At 37.2% G+C, this 18,853-nt stretch overlaps 1 protein-coding gene across 1 annotated transcript in view; it reads right to left on the bottom strand.

The window, feature by feature from the left end:
• PSD3 (pleckstrin and Sec7 domain containing 3) overlaps positions 1 to 18,853 on the bottom strand; it is a 553,196-nt gene that overhangs the window by 145,229 nt on the left and 389,114 nt on the right. The window lies entirely within an intron of this gene.

The following is an 18,853-nucleotide window of genomic DNA, read 5'->3' as shown; positions in this document are numbered from 1 at the left end:
CTCCAATGGGTCTGCCTCCCTCCCAGTGCTGCAGGGCCCCTTCCGAATTGGACCACCAAAGGCAAAGTGAGCTGAGCCTGCCCCTCCAGCCCCTGTGCACCTTGCAGATCCACCCTGGCTAATACGGCAGATCCCATCGAAGAGGCACCAAAAGCCTGGCAGTGTGCAAGTAGCCCAGACAGAGGCCACACCACTCCACAGTGAGTCTTGCCCCTGGGAGAGGGGAAGATAAGGTACACACCAGTCTGACTGTGGCCCCAGCGGGGGGCTGGGGGCAAACATCAGGTCTGACTGCGGCCCCGCCCACCAACGCAAGTTACTCCAGACAGCACAGAGGAAGAGCCCTGCTGTTCTGCGCCACTCCAGGGACTATCCAAAATGATGAAATGGAGGAATTCTCAAAAGAAACTCCAGGAAGTAGCAACAGCTAACGAACTGATCAAAAACGATTTAAGCAATATAGCAGAAAATGAATTTAAAATAATAGTCATAAAACTAATTGCTGGGCTTGAAAAAAGTATAGAGGACAGCAGAGAATCTATTACTACAGAGATCAAGGGACTAAGAAAGAGTCAGGAGGAGCTAAAAAATGCTATAAATGAGCTGCAAAATAAAATGGAGGCGATCACAGCTCGGATTGAAGAGGCAGAATAGGTGAATTAGAAGATAAAATTATGGAAAAAGAAGAAGCTGAGAAAAAGAGAGAGAAAAAAATCCAGGAGTATGAGGGGAGACTTAGAGAACTAAGTGACATAATTAAGTGAAATAATGTATGCATAATTGGGATTCCAGAGGAGGCAGAGAGAGGTAAAGATGCTGAAGGTGTACTTGAAATCATAGTTGAGAACCTCCCTGAAATGGGGAAGGAAAAAGGCATTGAAATCCAAGAGGCACAGAGAACTCCCTTCAGACATAACTTGAATCGATCTTCTGTATGACATATCATAGTGAAACTCACAAAATACACGGATAAAGAGAGAATTCTGAAAGCAGCTGGGGATAAACATGCTCTAACATATAAAGGGAGACTGATAAGACTTGTGACGGATCTGTCTACTGAAACTTGGCAGGCCAGAAAGGAATGACAGGAGATCTTCAATGTGATGAACAGAAAAAATATGCAGCCGAGAATCCTTTATCCAGCAAGTCTGTCATTTAGAATAGAAGGAGAGATAAAGGTCTTCCCAAACAAACAAAAACTGAAGGAATTCATCACCACTAAACCAGCCCTACAAGAGATCCTAAGGGGGATCCTGTGAGACAAAGTACCAGAGACATCACTACAAGCATGAAACCTACAGACATCACAATGACTCTAAACCCATATCTTTCAATAATAACACTGAATGTAAATGGACTAAATGAGCCAACCAAAACACATAGGGTATCAGAATGGATAAAAAAAACAAGACCCATCTATTTGCTGTCTACAAGAGACTCATTTTAGACCTGAGGACACCTTCAGATTGAGAGTGAGGGGATGGAGAACTATTTATCATGCCACTGGAAGTCAAAAGAAAGCTGGAGTAGCCATAGTCATATCAGAAAAACTAGACTTTAAATTAAAGGCTGTAACAAGAGATGAAGAAGGGCATTATATAATAATCACAGGGTCTATCCATCAGGAAGAGCTAACGATTATAAATGTCTACGTGCCGAATACGGGAGCCCCCCAATATATAAAACAATTACTCACAAACATAAGCAACCTTATTGATAAGAATGTGGTAATTGCAGGGGACTTTAATACCCCACTTACAACATTGGATAGATCATCTAGACACAGGATCAATAAAGAAACAAGGGCCCTGAATGATACACTGGATCGGATGGACTTGATAGATATATTTAGAACTCTGCATCCCAAAGCAACAGAATATACTTTCTTCTCGAGTGCACATGGAACCTTCTCCAGGATAGATCACATACTGGGTCACAAAACAGCCCTCAATAAGTATACAAGAATTGAGATCATACCATGCATACTTTCAGACCACAATGCGATGAAGCTTGAAATCAACCACAGGAATAAGTATGGAAAACCTCCAAAAGCATGGAGGTTAAAGAACACCCTACTAAAGAATGAATGGGTCAACCAGGCAATTAGAGAAGAAATTAAAAAATATATGGAAACAAACTAAAATGAAAATACAACAATCCAAATGTTTTGGGATGCAGCGAAGGCAGTCCTGAGAGGAAAATACATCGTAATCCAGGCCTATCTCAAGAAACAAGAAAAATCCCAAATACAAAATCTAACAGCACACCTAAAGAAAATAGAAGCAGAACAGCAAAGACACCCCAAATCCAGCAGAAGAAGAGAAATAATAAAGATTGGAGCAGAAATAAACAATAAAGAATCTAAAAAAAACTGTAGAGCAGATCAATGAAACTAAGAGTTGGTTTTTTGAAAAAACAAACAAAATTGATAAACCTCTAGCAAGGCTTCTCAAAAAGAAAAGGGAGATGATCCAAATAGATAAGGTCATGAATGAAAATGGAATTATTACAACCAATCCCTCAGAAATTCAAGCAATTATCAGAGAATACTATGAAAAATTATATGCAAACAAACTGGACAACCTGGAAGAAATGGACAAATTCCTAAACACTCACACACTTCCAAAACTCAAACAGGAAGAAATAATAAGCTTGAACAGACCTGTAACCAGCGAAGAAATTGAATCAGTTATCAAAAATCTCCCAACAAATAAGAGTCCAGGACCAGATGGATTCCCAGGGGAATTCTACCAGACATTTAAAGCAGAGATAATACCTATCCTTCTCAAGCTATTCCAAAAAATAGAAAGGGAAGGAAAACTTCCAGACTCATTCTATGAAGCCAGCATTACTTTTATTCCTAAACCAGACAGAGACCCAGTAAAAAAAGAGAACTACAGCCCAGTAACTCTGATGAATATGGATGCAAAAATTCTCAATAAGATACTAGCAAATCGAATTCAAAAGCATATAAAAAGAATTATTCCCCATGCTCAAGTGGGATTCATTCCTGGGCTGCAGGGCTGGTTCAACATTCGCAAATCAATGTGATACATCACATTGATAAAAGAAAAGATAAGAACCATATCATCCTGTCAATTGATGCAGAAAAAGCATTTGACAAAATTCAGCATTGTTTAATAAAAACCCTCGAGAAAGTCGGTAGAGAAGGAACATACTTAAACATCATAAAAGCCATTTATGAAAAGCCCACAGCTAACATCATCCTCAATGGGGAAAAACTGAGAGCTTTCTCCCTGAGATCAGGAACAAGACAGGGATGTCCGCTCTCACTGCTGTTGTTTAACATAGTGTTGGAGGTTCTAGCATCATCAATCAGACAACAAAAGGAAATGAAAGGCATCAAAATAACTTCAAAGACGAAGTTATGCTTTCACTGTTTGCGGATGACATGATATTATACATGGAAAACCCGACAGACTCCACCAAAAGTCTGCTAGAACTGATACATGAATTCAGCAAAGTTGCAGGATAGAAAATCAATGTACAGAAATCAGTTGCATTCTTATACACTAATAATGAAGCAACAGAAAGACAAATAAAGAAACTGATCCCATTCACAATTGCACCAAGAAGCATAAAATACCTAGGAATAAATCTGACCAAAGATGCAGAAGATCTGTATGCTGAAAACTATAGAAAGCTTATGAAGGAAATTGAAGAAGATATAAAGAAATGGAAAAACATTCCATGCTCATGGATTGGAAGAATAAATATTGTTAAAATGTCAGTACTACCCAAAGCTATCTACATATTCAATGCAATCCCAATCAAAATTGTACCAGCATTCTTCTCGAAGCTAGAACAAGCAATCCTAAAATTTGTATGGAACCACAAAAGGCCCCGAATAGCCAAAGTAATATTGAAGAAGAAGACCAAAGCAGGAGGCATCACAATCCCAGACTTTAGCCTCTACTACAAAGCTGTCATCATCAAGACAGCATGGTATTGGCACAAAAACAGACACACAGACCAATGGAATAGAATAGAAACCCCAGAACTAGACCCACAAAAGTATGGCCAACTAATCTTTGACAAAGCAGGAAAGAACATCCAATGGAAAAAAGACAGTCTCTTTAACAAATGGTGCTGGGAGAACTGGACAGCAACATGCAGAAGGATGAAACTAGACCACTTTCTTACACCATTCACAAAAACAAACTCAAAATGGATAAAGGACCTGAATGTGAGACAGGAAACCATCAAAACCCTAGAGGAGAAAGCAGGAAAAGACCTCTCTGACCTCAGCCGTAGCAATTTCTTACTTGACACATCCCCAAAGGCAAGGGAATTAAAAGCAAAAATAAACTATTCAGACCTCATGAAGATAAAAAGCTTCTGCACTGCAAAGGTAACAATCAACAAAACTAAAAGGCAACCAATGGAATGGGAAAAGATATTTGCAAATGACATATTGGACAAAGGGCTAGTATCCAAAATGTATAAAGAGTTCACCAAACTCCACACCCGAAAAGCAAATAATCCAGTGAAGAAATGGGCAGAAAACATGAATAGACACTTCTCTAAAGAAGACATCCGGATGGCCAACAGGCACATGAAAAGATGCTCAACATCACTCCTCATCAGGGAAATACAAATCAAAACCACACTCAGATATCACCTCATGCCAGTCAGAGTGGCTAAAAGAAACAAAACGGGAGACTACAGATGCTGGAGAGGATGTGGAGAAATGGGAACCCTCTTGCATTGTTGGTGGGAATGCAAATTGGTGCAGCTGCTCTGGAAAACAGTGTGGAGGTTCCTCAAAAAATTAAAAATAGACCTACTCTATGACCCAGCAGTAGCACTGCTAGGAATTTACTCAAGGGATACAGGAGTACTGATGCATAGGGGCACTTGTACCCCAATGTTTATAGCAGCACTCTCAACAATAGCTAAATTATGGAAAGAGCCTAAATGTGCATCAACTGATGAATGGATAAAGAAATTGTGGTTTATATACACAATGGAATATTACATGGCAATGAGAAAGAATGAAATATGGCCTTTTGTAGCAACGTGGACGGAAGTGGAGAGTGTTATGCTAAGTGAAATAAGTCATACCTCTGTATGGAAAGATTCCATATATTTTCACTCATGTGGATCCTGAGAAACTTAACAGAAGACTATGGAGGAGGGGAAGAAAACAAATGGTTAGAGAGAGAGGGAGCCAAAACATAAGAGACTTAAAAACTGAGAACAAACTGAGGGTTTATGGGGGGAGGGAGGGAGGGGTAGGTGGGTGATGGGTATTGAGGGCACCTGTTGGGATGAGCACTGGGTGTTGTATGGAAACCAATTTGACAATAAATTTCATAATAAAAAAAACAAAAAGAAACCTGATAACAAATTAAAGACAAGGGGTACCTGATATGAAAGACTACAAAGACTGTAAGATTGATATAACCCCCCTGAGTACACATTCTAGTGACCCTCTGAATAGATTTCCTGTTCTGAAAAGACTACAATACTTTAAACAGAAGCCCACCACGTTAATGGCCTTATAGATATCCCCATATCTACCTTCACAGGAAGGCCCCCATGTGTGCCTCTCCCAGAGTCAACTCTGAGGGCTTTCCTGGTAAATTGCTACATATTTCCCTTAAGCAGCCAGGGGAAAACTAAAATGAAAAGAAACTCCTTAGCTTGTAAGTCTTCAAAACCAGACATGCAGCTCTAGAGGCAATTCAAAATTCACCTAGTCCTTCCACAGATCTCCAAAATTCCCCAGTTTATCTGAAAGACTTTTAAATTATTGGTCTTAGGAAAACAAAGTTCTTCTTGGAGGAACTTACATTCTTTCCTTGTACCTTTGAGATGAAAATATTAAAAGTACAAACCTCAGGTAGGTAATTCTTATTAGAAGTAGAATGAAATAAGGAAAGGTCATTTTAAATTCAGACAAATGAAAAACCATGTGTCTTTTCCACAAATAGTAGCAGAAAAAACAAGCCATCTAAGCAGGTAACCTTAACTTATTCCATCTGTTCGGAAAACATTTGGGATCCAACTGTTCTTTTATAGACTAGTGAATGTTGCATTACCATAATACCAGTACCATGGCTAAAAAATTTTAAAACAATAAGATCTCTGTTTACATGTTTATGTGTGTCTAGTGTAGATGTGTGGCATTTTCTACCTTCTGATGTTATTGTTGAGATTTGTAAAGAGCTCTATTTAATGGACTTAAAAATAAGCACCTATAATTTTAAATCTCAGAAATATAACAGAAATGAACACAAATGCTTTTTAGGTTCATGTGATCTAGTAAGATATGTGGTAATAAAGCTAGTTTAATTTTGCTAGTTTGTTAAAGTTACAAACATTGAATATAATGCACACATAACTTTTTACTCTTCCTGGGTTTTTTAGTCAAATAATTAATGTTATCTCTGTTGCAAAATTTGTCAGCAAAAGATAACAGAATAATGGCTGACTTTATCTAATGCCTCTTGAAGGCTTCACGGGTAATTTCTAAATAATTATTGAGAGTAAGAAAATTAAATAGAAATATGTATGATAAAAAGTTTTGAAGTGAAATTTTATGCCATAATTATGTTTTATAGAATACATAATTAAAAAGTTTCCCAAATCTCTTTGTTAATTTGACATTTAAAATTTTTTCTAGGTAAAATTAAATAATGGAGATTTATTAAATATCTACATCATGTCCAGATAAGATAAAGTAATGACACTTAATCACTAAACATAGGCATATGCACTTTTTGTTCCCTTTTATGTAGGAAGTATAAAGATATTTGCGTCTGTTAGTAAATATGTTTTATGTCATGCTAAGAAATTTCCTAAGGAAAAAAACATGTTTCTAGAAATCCTAAAAAGTATTTTTAAATCTGCCAAATTCACAGAATGCTAATGTAAAAGTTCACAATTGTTTACTCCTTAGTTAAGGTTCCTAAGGGTTAAGAATTCAAATTAATGTATGTGATTAATGCTTGTAGAACATTTCTGTATGGAAAAAAAAAAGTAGGATAGATGCTTTTCTTCTGATTTGTTATCATTAAGAACAAAGACCACCTTTAAATCTCCCTGGTAGGGACTATACCAGGTCCTTCTCACTACACTACCCAGAAGAGAGCCACATTTCAGGGATTTAAAGCTTGGATATGCATCTCACAACTATAGAAGGCTTCATCTGACATTTTGTCCTATACAGATGCTGGGAACCTCCAAATCAAATTGATGAGGAAGTGAAGTGGCTGACACTGAGGTAGATTGCTTCCTCTGAAGATGCTGGATTGACACTTCATACTTTAACTCAACATGTAACCCCTTCTTCTTTCCTTTCTGTCCTTTACTCTGGCACTGGCCTGGAAAGATAATGCCACCATCTTGTGTCTCCCAGGCCATTGTTAATGGGAAAAAGTGCCTTTCAGATTGTTGGATCTGCCATCAAAAACTCCTACCTGTCTGTTAACAGAGCCAGCTTAGTGGAAATGGTTTATACCTTGACATCGTTTATCTTGGCCTGTGAATGCCTAGATAGCTGGTGCATAACCAAGCAATTCCTCTTAGGTTTTTAACTGTGCCCTTATAACTGTTACATCTCCTTGTTTGACTCCTCTGCATTTACATCATCAAGTTGGAAAGGAACTACAGGAAGTATTCATGACTCAGGATTTGCTTCCTTTGGTAGGGCCACATTACTTTGGTTAGGAGTAAATACAAATAAGAATATGATCAGAAGTCTCTCCTTAACTCTTAAAGGTTTAACAGAATCTGTTGCTAAGACAACGGCTGCCCAACAAAGATCCTTAGACTCTGTTCAAAGTGGCTCTTGATAATAGGATAGTCCCTAATTATCTTTTAGCTGAGCAAGATGTCTGTGCTGTTACCAACATCTGTCTGCTACATCTGAATTAACACTTAGGGGGAAGCTGAAACTTTCAAGTATGTAAGATCACCGGGCAAGCCATTTGGCTTAAAGGGTGACTCCTTCAGCAGGGTCTTTCTTTGACTTATTTGATTTTGATTAGTTTGGGTCTTGGGAACAGGGCTCTGAAATGTGCTACAAACACTGGGAATTATTCTGCTTATAGTCATCATAGTAATCTTGGTGGGTTGTATTCTCTCAAAAATTTAAATGCATGTTTTCAGCCACTAACCACCAAGGAAATTATTTAAGACTCGAATGTCAAAAAAAGACATGGAGAAAATGAGCAACTTAAAGAGTGTGAACTTCAAGTTGTAACCTGTATATCATAGGGACTAAGCAAAAACATCACAACCTGTGACCACCACACAAAGGATCAACAAAAGCTGTGAGATCTACAGAGTGGTAGCTGATAGTAACATTAATGCCTTAAATTTTGATCACATCTCTCAGTTAAGCTGAGGATCTGATCAAAAGAAAACCAGAGGCCTACAATGTTATCACTTATGTTAAGGCCCTGAGTCATAATATCAAGACTCAATGCCTGACCAAATTGCAATTTCAACTCCTCCCTCACCTCTGCCAAGAAAGTAACTTTTAACCAGTCACAGAATTTCTTGATCAGCACTAGGAAATTCACTGATATGCCCCTTCAGTTCTCCTCAGAAGGGTGACCAGGCCTAAAGCAATATATTCTTTGTTAATAATTTCCTTTTCTCTGCTCTGCTTTTAAAAACATTTCATCTTCTATAGCTCAATGAAGTTTCTTTTTCTTTGTTGTATGGGATACTGCCCAATTGTTTACAAAGCCAATTAGATCTTCAATTTATTCAGTTTAAGTTTTGTTGTTTAACAACTCTCTCCTTGCTCTGACTTTAGTTTTCTCTAGATCACTTAACACCGGTCTGAAATATGGTATACTTATTACTGAGCTCCTTCTACACTATAATGGAACCTCTGAGTATGTACTTTGTTTGATTTGTTGCTGTGTCCAGAGAGCAGATTAAAACTTGGAAGAAAAATTGAAAAAAAATCAAATGTCCTGAACAGACATGCAAATGACATGACTGAATAAATATTAGAGGGAATTTTTTAAAAATTTGTTTTCTCTATCATTTAGATGAAACCACCTTACAAAACTCAGGTTGCTTAAAGAGAAAAGAGAGGAGGGGCGCCTGGGTGGCGCAGTCGGTTAAGCGTCCGACTTCAGCCAGGTCACAATCTCGCGGTCCGTGAGTTCGAGCCCCGCGTCAGGCTCTGGGCTGATGGCTCAGAGCCTGGAGCCTGTTTCCAATTCTGTGTCTCCCTCTCTCTCTGCCCCTCCCCCGTTCATGCTCTGTCTCTCTCTGTCCCAAAAATAAATAAATGTTGAAAAAAAAAATTAAAAAAAAAAAAAAGAGAAAAGAGAGGACAGGGTAAAATTTAGATTCTGATTATGTCAGCAAGATGATGTTAAGTATGAAAATAAGAATTAGCAAAGACCCAGGCTCATAAGGAACAAATATAGCTTGACAAAGTACTATGGGTTTACAGAGTGAATATCTGTGGTAAAGGACTTCAAAATTCTAGGAAAGAAATACCATCTCAGAATTCTTTTTATAAGAGGCACCTGAGAGGCTCAGTCGGTTATGCATCTGACTCTTGATTTCTGCTCAGGTCATGCTCGGTTTGTGAATTTGAGCTTGCATCAGGCTTTGTGCTGACAGTGTGGGGCCTGCTTGGGACTCTCTCTTCCTCTCTCTCAGCTTCTCTCTCTCAAAATAAATAAATACTTAAAAACATTTTATTTAGGGGCACCTGGTGGCTTAGTCGGTTAAGCATCTGACTTCACTCAGGTCATGACCTCATAGTTTGTGTGCTTGAGTGCCACATTAGGCTTGCTGTTGTCAGAGTGGAGCCCACTTTGGATCCTCTGTCCCCCTCTGCCTGCCCCTTCCCCACTCACTCACACTCTCAAAAATAAATACACATTAAGAAAAATTCTTTTTTAAAATTGAGGTATAATTGACATATGACATTATGTTAATTTCAGTTATAGAAAATAATTATTTGCTATTTATATATACAGTGAAGTGATCACCACAATAAGTCTAGGTAATATCTGTCAAAATACATGGTGGCAATTTTTTTCCTCTTTTTTTTAATGTTATTTTTGAGAGAAGGAAAGATTGAGGTTATGTACACACAACGGGGGGGGGAGGAGGAAGAGGGGGGAGAGGGAGAGAGAGAGAGAGAGAGAGAGAGAGAGAGAGAGAGAGAGAGAGATACGGAGAAAGCATCCCAAGCAGATGGTGCAGAGCCTGACTATGGGCCCAAACTCATGAACCAGGATGTCATGACTAGAGTCAGATGCTCAACTGACTGAGCCACCCTGGCACCCCAGCAATTTTTTTTTCTTATGATGGCATATGTTTAAAGGCAACGTGAAAATATGATATATAGTATTATTAGCTACAACCAACAGAATCCTAATTCTTTTTTTTTTTTTTAAGTTTATGTATTTATTTTGAAAGAGAGTGTGAGCAGAAAAGGGGCGCAGAGAGAGGGAGCAAGAATCCCAAGCAGGCTCCTTGCTGTCAGTGCTGACACTGGGCTCGATCCTGGGAACCGTGAGATCATGACCTGCACCAAAATCAAGAATAAGACACTTAACCCACTGAGTCACCCAGGCACCCCCACATAATTCTAATTCTTATAAACTGAGGATTCAGGAGAACTTGGTGTTTTAATAACAATCTTAAAAAGTTGGACATAGCAAAATGCTACTGAAGTTCAATAACTTCATTATATGTGAAACACATGAACACTGAACTACAAGAAAATCAAGCATAGTAATGTTTTTCATAATTTGTTTAGCAATTTATAGAGCTCATTATAAAACTTACAGCAAATTAAGTGCTAAAATAAAATGTAAGGTTAAATCATTAGTCTGAGTAGTGCAGGTAACTGCTGAATCAGGCAAGTAGGCTTATCAAGTGACACCAAATCAGGTTTCTTCAACTTTGTAAGAACCTTATGACTGAGAAAGGTCAGACTCAAAGACCCTGCTGAACATGTATTTCTACAAATAGCAATTCAAATAAGCTATTGTAATTGTAAAACAGCCTAAGGCTCCTGGCATCTTTAGAATGCCCTTGGGCAAAAACTACTGCAGGTCAATAAAAATAATGGCAAGGATGAGCAGCCTCCAGATAGAAATCTGTGGTCCAGGGAATGTAATAAAGTCTGTCTACTTTTCCCTAAACTTAGAAGCTTGAGGAGAGACTTTCAGCTCCTTCTGAAACAGGACTCTTGATCCTCACATTACAAGGCCACTCACAGAGAGGTATCATGGAATGCATCTGAATTGATGCCACCGTGTGCTTAACTCTTGGCTTTTCCAATTCAGGTCAAACTTCTTCCATTTATTTAGACATCTGGTGTTCTAAAGTGCTTCCCACTTTGTAAAAAGGCAAACAGAAATGCATTCCCAAGAGCATGACAACAAGCAGCCTTTATATGAATTACTTAGTGCTGCTAAAACAACACAAAACCACCTTTTGTCATCCCCTAGCCTCAATTTATTTACAGTAAGAACAGTACCACAAAAAACATTAAGTGAATTTTTAAAACAGAGGGACAATACAGATCCATCTTACCATAACTAATTATTCTTTTGTTAATCATACTATGGAAAACTTTATACCTTTTCACTTTTGTCATTATTTTGCAAATGTTTTTCTCTGTTTTTAGTTATAATTAATTATACTTCATTAGAACTTTAAAACATACCATTGTATTAATGTCACATTTTAAATAACAAGTGCTGTAACATAAAATATTGATTTTCCCTGTACACGTAAGTCATGCTTGTCCAATGTCAATGGCAAAAATAAAAAGTAAGGAAAAAATAACGTAAAAAAAGCACATAAAAAAAGCTATAAAACCACCAATCTAACTAGGGACTACCATTATTGACATTTTTGTATATTACCTTCTAATAATTTTACTATGCACACATATGTCACACAACAAGGATATTACACTTGTTTCTTTTAAACACTTCTACTAAGAATATATCATATTAAAATGACATTAAAGAAAGACATTTTACTATTCTATCTATTTTACTCTTTCATATAAATCTAACAATAAAGTTTTCATTGGCCATGGAGTTTCCAAGATGATGATGATGATGATGATATTCTGTAGCAAAAATAAAAACTAGGCTCTTTCTATGTGCTAAGCACCTTAAAAGGCATTAGCTTCATTGGATCCTTGTCACCTTAAGGCTTTGCATTACCTATTTCCTTGCCAGAATACTTGTATCTATGACCGTTGTGTGCAGAGATTTGATGGATTTCCTTATATAATTCAGCTCTCAGCTGAATGACACCTATTTAGGTATATCCACTCCTTCTCCTTATTCCCATCAATAGTGAATGTTCTGGCACACAGCTAATGCTTAAAAGCATTTTTTTAAATGAATCAATGAGGGAGAAGAAATAAAAATGGCAGAGTAGGAAGATTCTGAGCTCAGCTCCTCACATGGACACACTAAAACTATAAATATATAAGAATAACTTTCTCTGAGAATGACCAAACAATAGGAGAACTGCTCTTTCACAACTAAAGATATAAAGAAAAAGCCATACTAAGACAAGTCAAAGGGGCAGGCAGAGATGTAGTCTAGTAAGGACCAACATCTCTAGTGTGGTGACCCACAAGCAGGAAACTATCAAAAATGAGAAGATCCTTCCTGAGGAGTGAGGAGTTCAGGCATCACCCTAGCCCTGGGAAACTGTACCAGAAAGACAAGGCATAATATCTGGATTTGAAAATCCGAGGGTCTTAACTGGGGGAGAACTGGAGGGATACAGAAAACTGAGACTCCATTCTTAAAGGGCTTGTACACAAGCTCACTTTCTCTGAGACCCGGAACAGAGGCAGCAGATTGAAAAGCATATAGGCCATATATGAAGGAGACTTAACTAATTTTAGGGTTTGTGCAGAAATGAAGGGATCTGTAGGAACTTTCTCTGGAAATGGAAGTGATAGTGGGTTCCATCTTTTGTTACTCTCCTTCTACCTCACTGACCTGGCAAAGGTGAGCACCGTTTCCATCTACCTTGCTGCCACAGCTTGCCCTGCCTGGACATTCCTATGCAGACCTGCCCCACCCAACCTGCTCACCCAGTACTGCCCAACCAACAGGCATCCTTGGCTGGAGAGCAACTCCCACAAACACAAGGGGCTCTGTCCCACAACACCTAGCAAACGGCCTCAGTCAGGACTTGTGTCCCTCATTCAAAGTGGCTCCCACCCTACAACATCTGAAAGGTGGTCTTGGGACCAGTGTGGACAGCTGCTGGGCCTGGTAGCCAGAAAAACCAGGGGCTACCCTGCTTAGAGTTGTTACCAAGACAGTCACTGTCCAAACACAACAGAAGGGCACATATGCAACAATATAGGAAACAGCCCTGTAATACCTAATTCTGGTGACCAGAAGGGATAGTGCCAAAGGTCACCACAGGACCCCTACTACATAGTACAATACCTTTCAGACCAGAAGACATAGCTCACCTATCTAATACATAAAAACAAAATGAGGAGGCAGAGAAATATGTTCCAAATAACAGGAAAAGGAAAAACCCTAAAAAAAGAACTAAACAAACTGTAGATAAGCAATCTATCTGACAAAGAGTTCAAGGTAATGGATATAAAAATGCTAACTGAATTTGGGAAAAGAATGGATGAACAATGAGAAATTTTGAGAAGTGATAAAAATATAAACAGAATGATTAAGAACTGAAGAATATAGCTTAAGTAAAAAACACACTACAGGGAATCAGTTTAAGGTACTACAGAGACAACATCTAGCATACTAATATTCACATTATACAGGTCCCAGAAGAGAGGAAAGAGGAAAAAAAGGAACAGAAAACTTATTTCAGGAAATAATAGCTGAAAACTTCCCCAACCAGGGGAAGGACAGATAATAGATCCAGGAAGAATAGAGAGCCCAACCAAAAAGAACCCAAAGAGCTTCACATCAAGAAAGATTATAATTCAAATGTCACAAATTAAAGAGAATTTTTTAAAGTGGCATAAAGTGGTATAAAACGAGCTAGTTATATACAAGGGAACACTGATAAGACTATCATCTTTGAATGATAGAAACTTTGCAGGCCAAAAGGGAGTGGCACCATATATTCAAAGTAATAATCTAATCTTACACCTAAAGGAACTTAGAAAAAGAAGACTAACCAAAGCTCAAAGTAGTAGAAGGAAGGAAATAATAAAAGATCAATAAAACTAAGAACTGTTTCTTTGAAAATATAAAAAATACTGACATTCAGCCAACTCATCAAGTACAAAAAAGAGATGATTCAAGTAAATAAAGTCAGAAATATGAGAACACCATACCATTATAACGTACATCACACAAATACAAAGGATTGTCAAGAGACCACTACAAAACTTATACACAAATAAATTGGAAAACCTAGAAGAGATTGATAAATTTCCAATTTACATACAATTTTCCAAGACTGAATCAGGAAGAAATAGAAAATCTGAATAAGACTGATTACTAGTAGTGAAATTGAATCAGTCATCAACAAACTCCCAACAAACAAAAATTCCAGAACTAGATGGCTTCTCAAGTGAATGGTACCAAATATTTTAAAAAAGAGTTAATACCTGTTCTCAAACTATTCCAAGATACTGAAGAGAAAGAAATGCTTCCAAATTCATTCCATGAGGCCAGCATTACCCAGATATCAAAACTAATGACTCTACAAAAAAAGAAACTTACAAAAAAAGAAACTTCATCTTTGATGAACAACTATGTAAAAATCTTTATTAGCAAACAAAATTCATCAATATTATGAAAGGATCATACACAATAATTACATGGAATTTATTCCTGGGATGCAAGGATGGATGGTTCAATACCCACAAATGAGTCAACACAATTCACCACATTAACATCCTGAATGATAAAACTCATGTGATCATTTCAAAAGATGTAGAAAAGGCTTTGATAAAATTCAAGCATCCATTTTATGGAAGAAAGTCTCAATAAATTGGGTAACCTGAGGGAACATGAGAAAACAACAACTGAAAGCTTTTCCTATAAGATCAGGAACAAAACAAGGATGCCCACTCCTGCCACATTATTCAACACAGTGTTAGAAATCCCAGCCACACAATGAGAAAGAATGAAATCATGCCATTTGCAGTAACGTGGATGGAAGTGGAAGGTATTGTGCTGAGTGAAACAAGTCAGTCAGAGAAGGACAGATACCCTATGTTTTCACTCATATGTAGATCTTGAGAAACTGAACAGAAGAGCATAGGGGAAGGGAAGGGGGAAAAAGTTACAGAGAGGGAGGCAGGCAAACCATAAGAGACTCTTAAATACAGAGAACAAACTATGGGTGAATAGGGGTGTGGGGGAGAGGGAAAATGGGTGATGGGCACTGAGGTGGGCACTTGTTGGGATGAGCACTGGGTGTTGGATGTAAGCCAATGTTACAAATTTTATTCATAAAAAATAAAAAAAAGTATATAAAGAAGAAAAAGATAATAAAAAATAAATAAAATAAAAGAAGAAGGAAAAAAAAGAAATCCCAGGCACAACAAGCAGATAAGGAAAAGAAATAAAAGCATCCAAACAGGTAAGAAGGAAGTAAAACTACCACTATTTGTAGATGACATGTTACTATACATAGAAAACCCTAGATACTACATAAAAAAAGCTATCAGAATTAATTCAATAAAATTTTAGGACAAAAAATTTAAAGTACACAGAAACCAGCTGTGTTTCTACATACTAAGAACAACTAGTAAAAACGTAAAATTAAAAAAAAACAATCCCATTTACAATTGCATCAAAAAGAATAAAATAACTAGGAATAAATTTAACCAAGAAGGGGAAAGACTTGTACTCTGAAAACTATAAGACACTGGTGAAAGAAAATGAAGATGACATATATAAATGGAAAGATATATTGTGCTCATTAATTGGAAGAATATTGTTAAAATGTCCAAAGCACCCAAAGAATTCTATATATTTAATGCAATACCCATCAAAATACCAATGGCATATTTCACAGGACTAGACATATATAGAAACACAAAAGACCCTGAATAGCCACCGTAATCTTGAGAAAAGGGAACAATTCTGTAGGTATCACTGTCCTTGGTTCAAACTATACTACGAAGTTATAGTAATCAAAACAGTATAGTACTGGCACATAACCACATAGGTCAATGGAATAAAATAGACAGCCCAGAATTAACTCATGCTTATATGGTCAATTAATATATGACAAGGGAGACAAGAATATACAATGGAAAAAAGACAGCCTTTTCAATAATTGGTGCTGGGAAACTAGACAACTACACACAAAAGAATAAAACTGGATCACTTTCTTAAACTACACAGAAAATGTGGGACCCAAGGAATTTAACAAAAATCCCCTATCCCTGGACAAGCAGAGCAAGACTAACTCCATTTTGTGCTACACCCACCATCTCATGTATAACCCCCACATGACCTACTTATTGCTTAAGACACTCCCCCACCCTAGTCAAGCCACTGAGCACACCCTTACTGGAAACCGGCTCATATAGGAATGCAGAACCCCTAACCGCCAAAGAATGTAAACCCCGCCTTTTGCCCGCCAAACTTGCGCACCAATTCTTAAACCCCGCCTTCTGCCCGCCAAACTTGCGCGCCAATTCTGACTAGAGTGATAGGCTAGTTCAAACAGTTACTATAGGGTAAATTGTAATTCAATTGGCCACCTGCAGGTGGACTGACATGACTATGCAACTTTCTGTGTGTGTTACAATCTTATTGGCCACTGGCCCCTATAAAACTGCTACGCCTCTTAACCTAGGAGTCCAAGTCCCTGCTCCGCTGTGTCAGGTATACTTGGGCCCAAGCTCGAGCTTGCAAATAAACCCTCGTGCGTTTGCATCAGTATCAGCTCCTTGGTGGTCTCTCAGATTCGAAATCGGGGATTACAAAAAAATAAACTCAAAAAGGATTAAAGACCTAAATGCAAGACCTGGAACCATAAAACCGCTGAAGGAAAATAAAAGCAATAAACTCTTGGACATTCATCTTACTGGTATTTTTTTGGAGTTGTCTCCTCAGGCAAGGGCAACAAGAGCAAAAATAAACAATATGACTACATGAAACTAAAAAGATTTTTAACAGTGAAGGAAATCATCAACAAAATAATAAGGCAGCCTACTGAATAGGAGAGGATATTTGCAAATGGTGTATGTGATAAGGAATTATTATCCAAAATATATAAAGAACTCATACAACACAATAGCAAAAAAACAATGTGATTTAAACACTGGCAGAGGATCTGGATAGATATTTTTCTAAAGAAGACACACAGATGGCTAACAAATACATGAAAAGATACTCAACATCATTACTTATCAGGAAAACACAAATAAAAACCATAACGTAATAATACCTAACACTTGTCAGAATAGCTATTATTAAAAAGACAAGAAATAACAAAAGTTGGTGAGAATGTAGGGAAAGGAAACCCTCATGAACTATTGGTGGAAATTTAATTTATTGTAGCCACTAGAGAATACAGTATGGGAGGTTCCTCAAAAAATTAAAAATAGAACTATCATACAATCCAGCAATTCCAACTCTGGTTATTTACCCAAAGAAAATAAAAATAATAATTTGTAAAAATACATGTGCCACTATGTTCACTGTAGCATAATTTACAATGAATAAGATATAGAAGGAACTTAAATGTCCATCAATAGATGAATGGATAAAGAAGATGTGTTGTGTATGTGTGTGTGTGTTTATGTGTGTGTAAAGGAATATTATTCAGCCATAAAAAAGAATGGAATCTTGGCATTTGTGACAACATGGTAAACCTAAGGGTAAATGCTAAGTGAAATAAGACAAAGACAAAATCTGCATGATTTCACCTATATGTAGAATCTAAAAAACAGATGAACAATCAAAACAAAATAGAAACAGAATAAATTGGTAATGCTGGGGTGGGGGGGATGGGCAAAATAGGGGAAGGGGATTAAGAGGTACAAACTTCCAGTTTTAGTATATGTGCTGCCGAAGCGAGCACAAACTTCCAGTTTTAAAGTAAGTCATAAGGATGTAAAGTATAACATAGGGAATGCATAGTTAAGAATGTTGTAATCACTTTGTGTGGTGAGAGATGGTAGGTAGACTTATGATGATTATTTCATAATGCATATAAATGATGAATCACTAGGTTGTACACCTACAAGTAATACAGTATGTCAACCGCACTTCAATAAAACAAAATAAATGAATAAACGGCCTATCTACTTTCAAAGCTCAAATTAAGTCTGTAGTATCCAGTGATAACGTCTTTGCACACATATTTCTGCCACTGTAATTATTTCCTTTAAAAAAACAGCAGTGTATTTTTCATTTCAAGTTTTTATCAAATTACTGAAGAATTTCATATACTGCATTAAATAACCATAACACAGACATCAACATTATTCTCCTTTCACAAATGTTAACTATATAAAAAATCTTTAGAGTCAATAATTCCAATAGAATAATTTCTAAAAATCAGATGCAATGAAAACAGTACATTCCTCTTTCAGAAAGTAATATGTCAGAAATTATGAACACAGATTTTTTTTTTGGTGCCTAAAGACTGCAGTTTCTATTCTATGTGCCCTTGTCAAGGGTTTCTGAGAATGGTGGGTAGCTTCTTTCAACCAACTTTAGTCCACTTCAGGAAAAGGTGGATTTTAAATTAAAGGCTTTAGTCATCAAAATGGAACTTAAAAACTTAAAATGTATTCTTTTAGTCTAAATGTAGAGTTATGAAGAAGCATTCCCCATCAAAAACAGATTAAATGTCACCAACACTAGAATGTCATATGGGGAACCAATACTGAGAACTCAGA

Source organism: Lynx rufus, unplaced genomic scaffold (assembly GCF_022079265.1).
Source record: "Lynx rufus isolate CCGP_SWC_20201006 ecotype Redwood Valley unplaced genomic scaffold, mLynRuf1.p SCAF_3, whole genome shotgun sequence".
In the NCBI taxonomy this organism is placed as follows: domain Eukaryota; kingdom Metazoa; phylum Chordata; class Mammalia; order Carnivora; family Felidae; genus Lynx; species Lynx rufus.
Note: the sequence above shows the minus strand (reverse complement) of the source record. Positions and strands in the feature narration are given on the sequence as shown.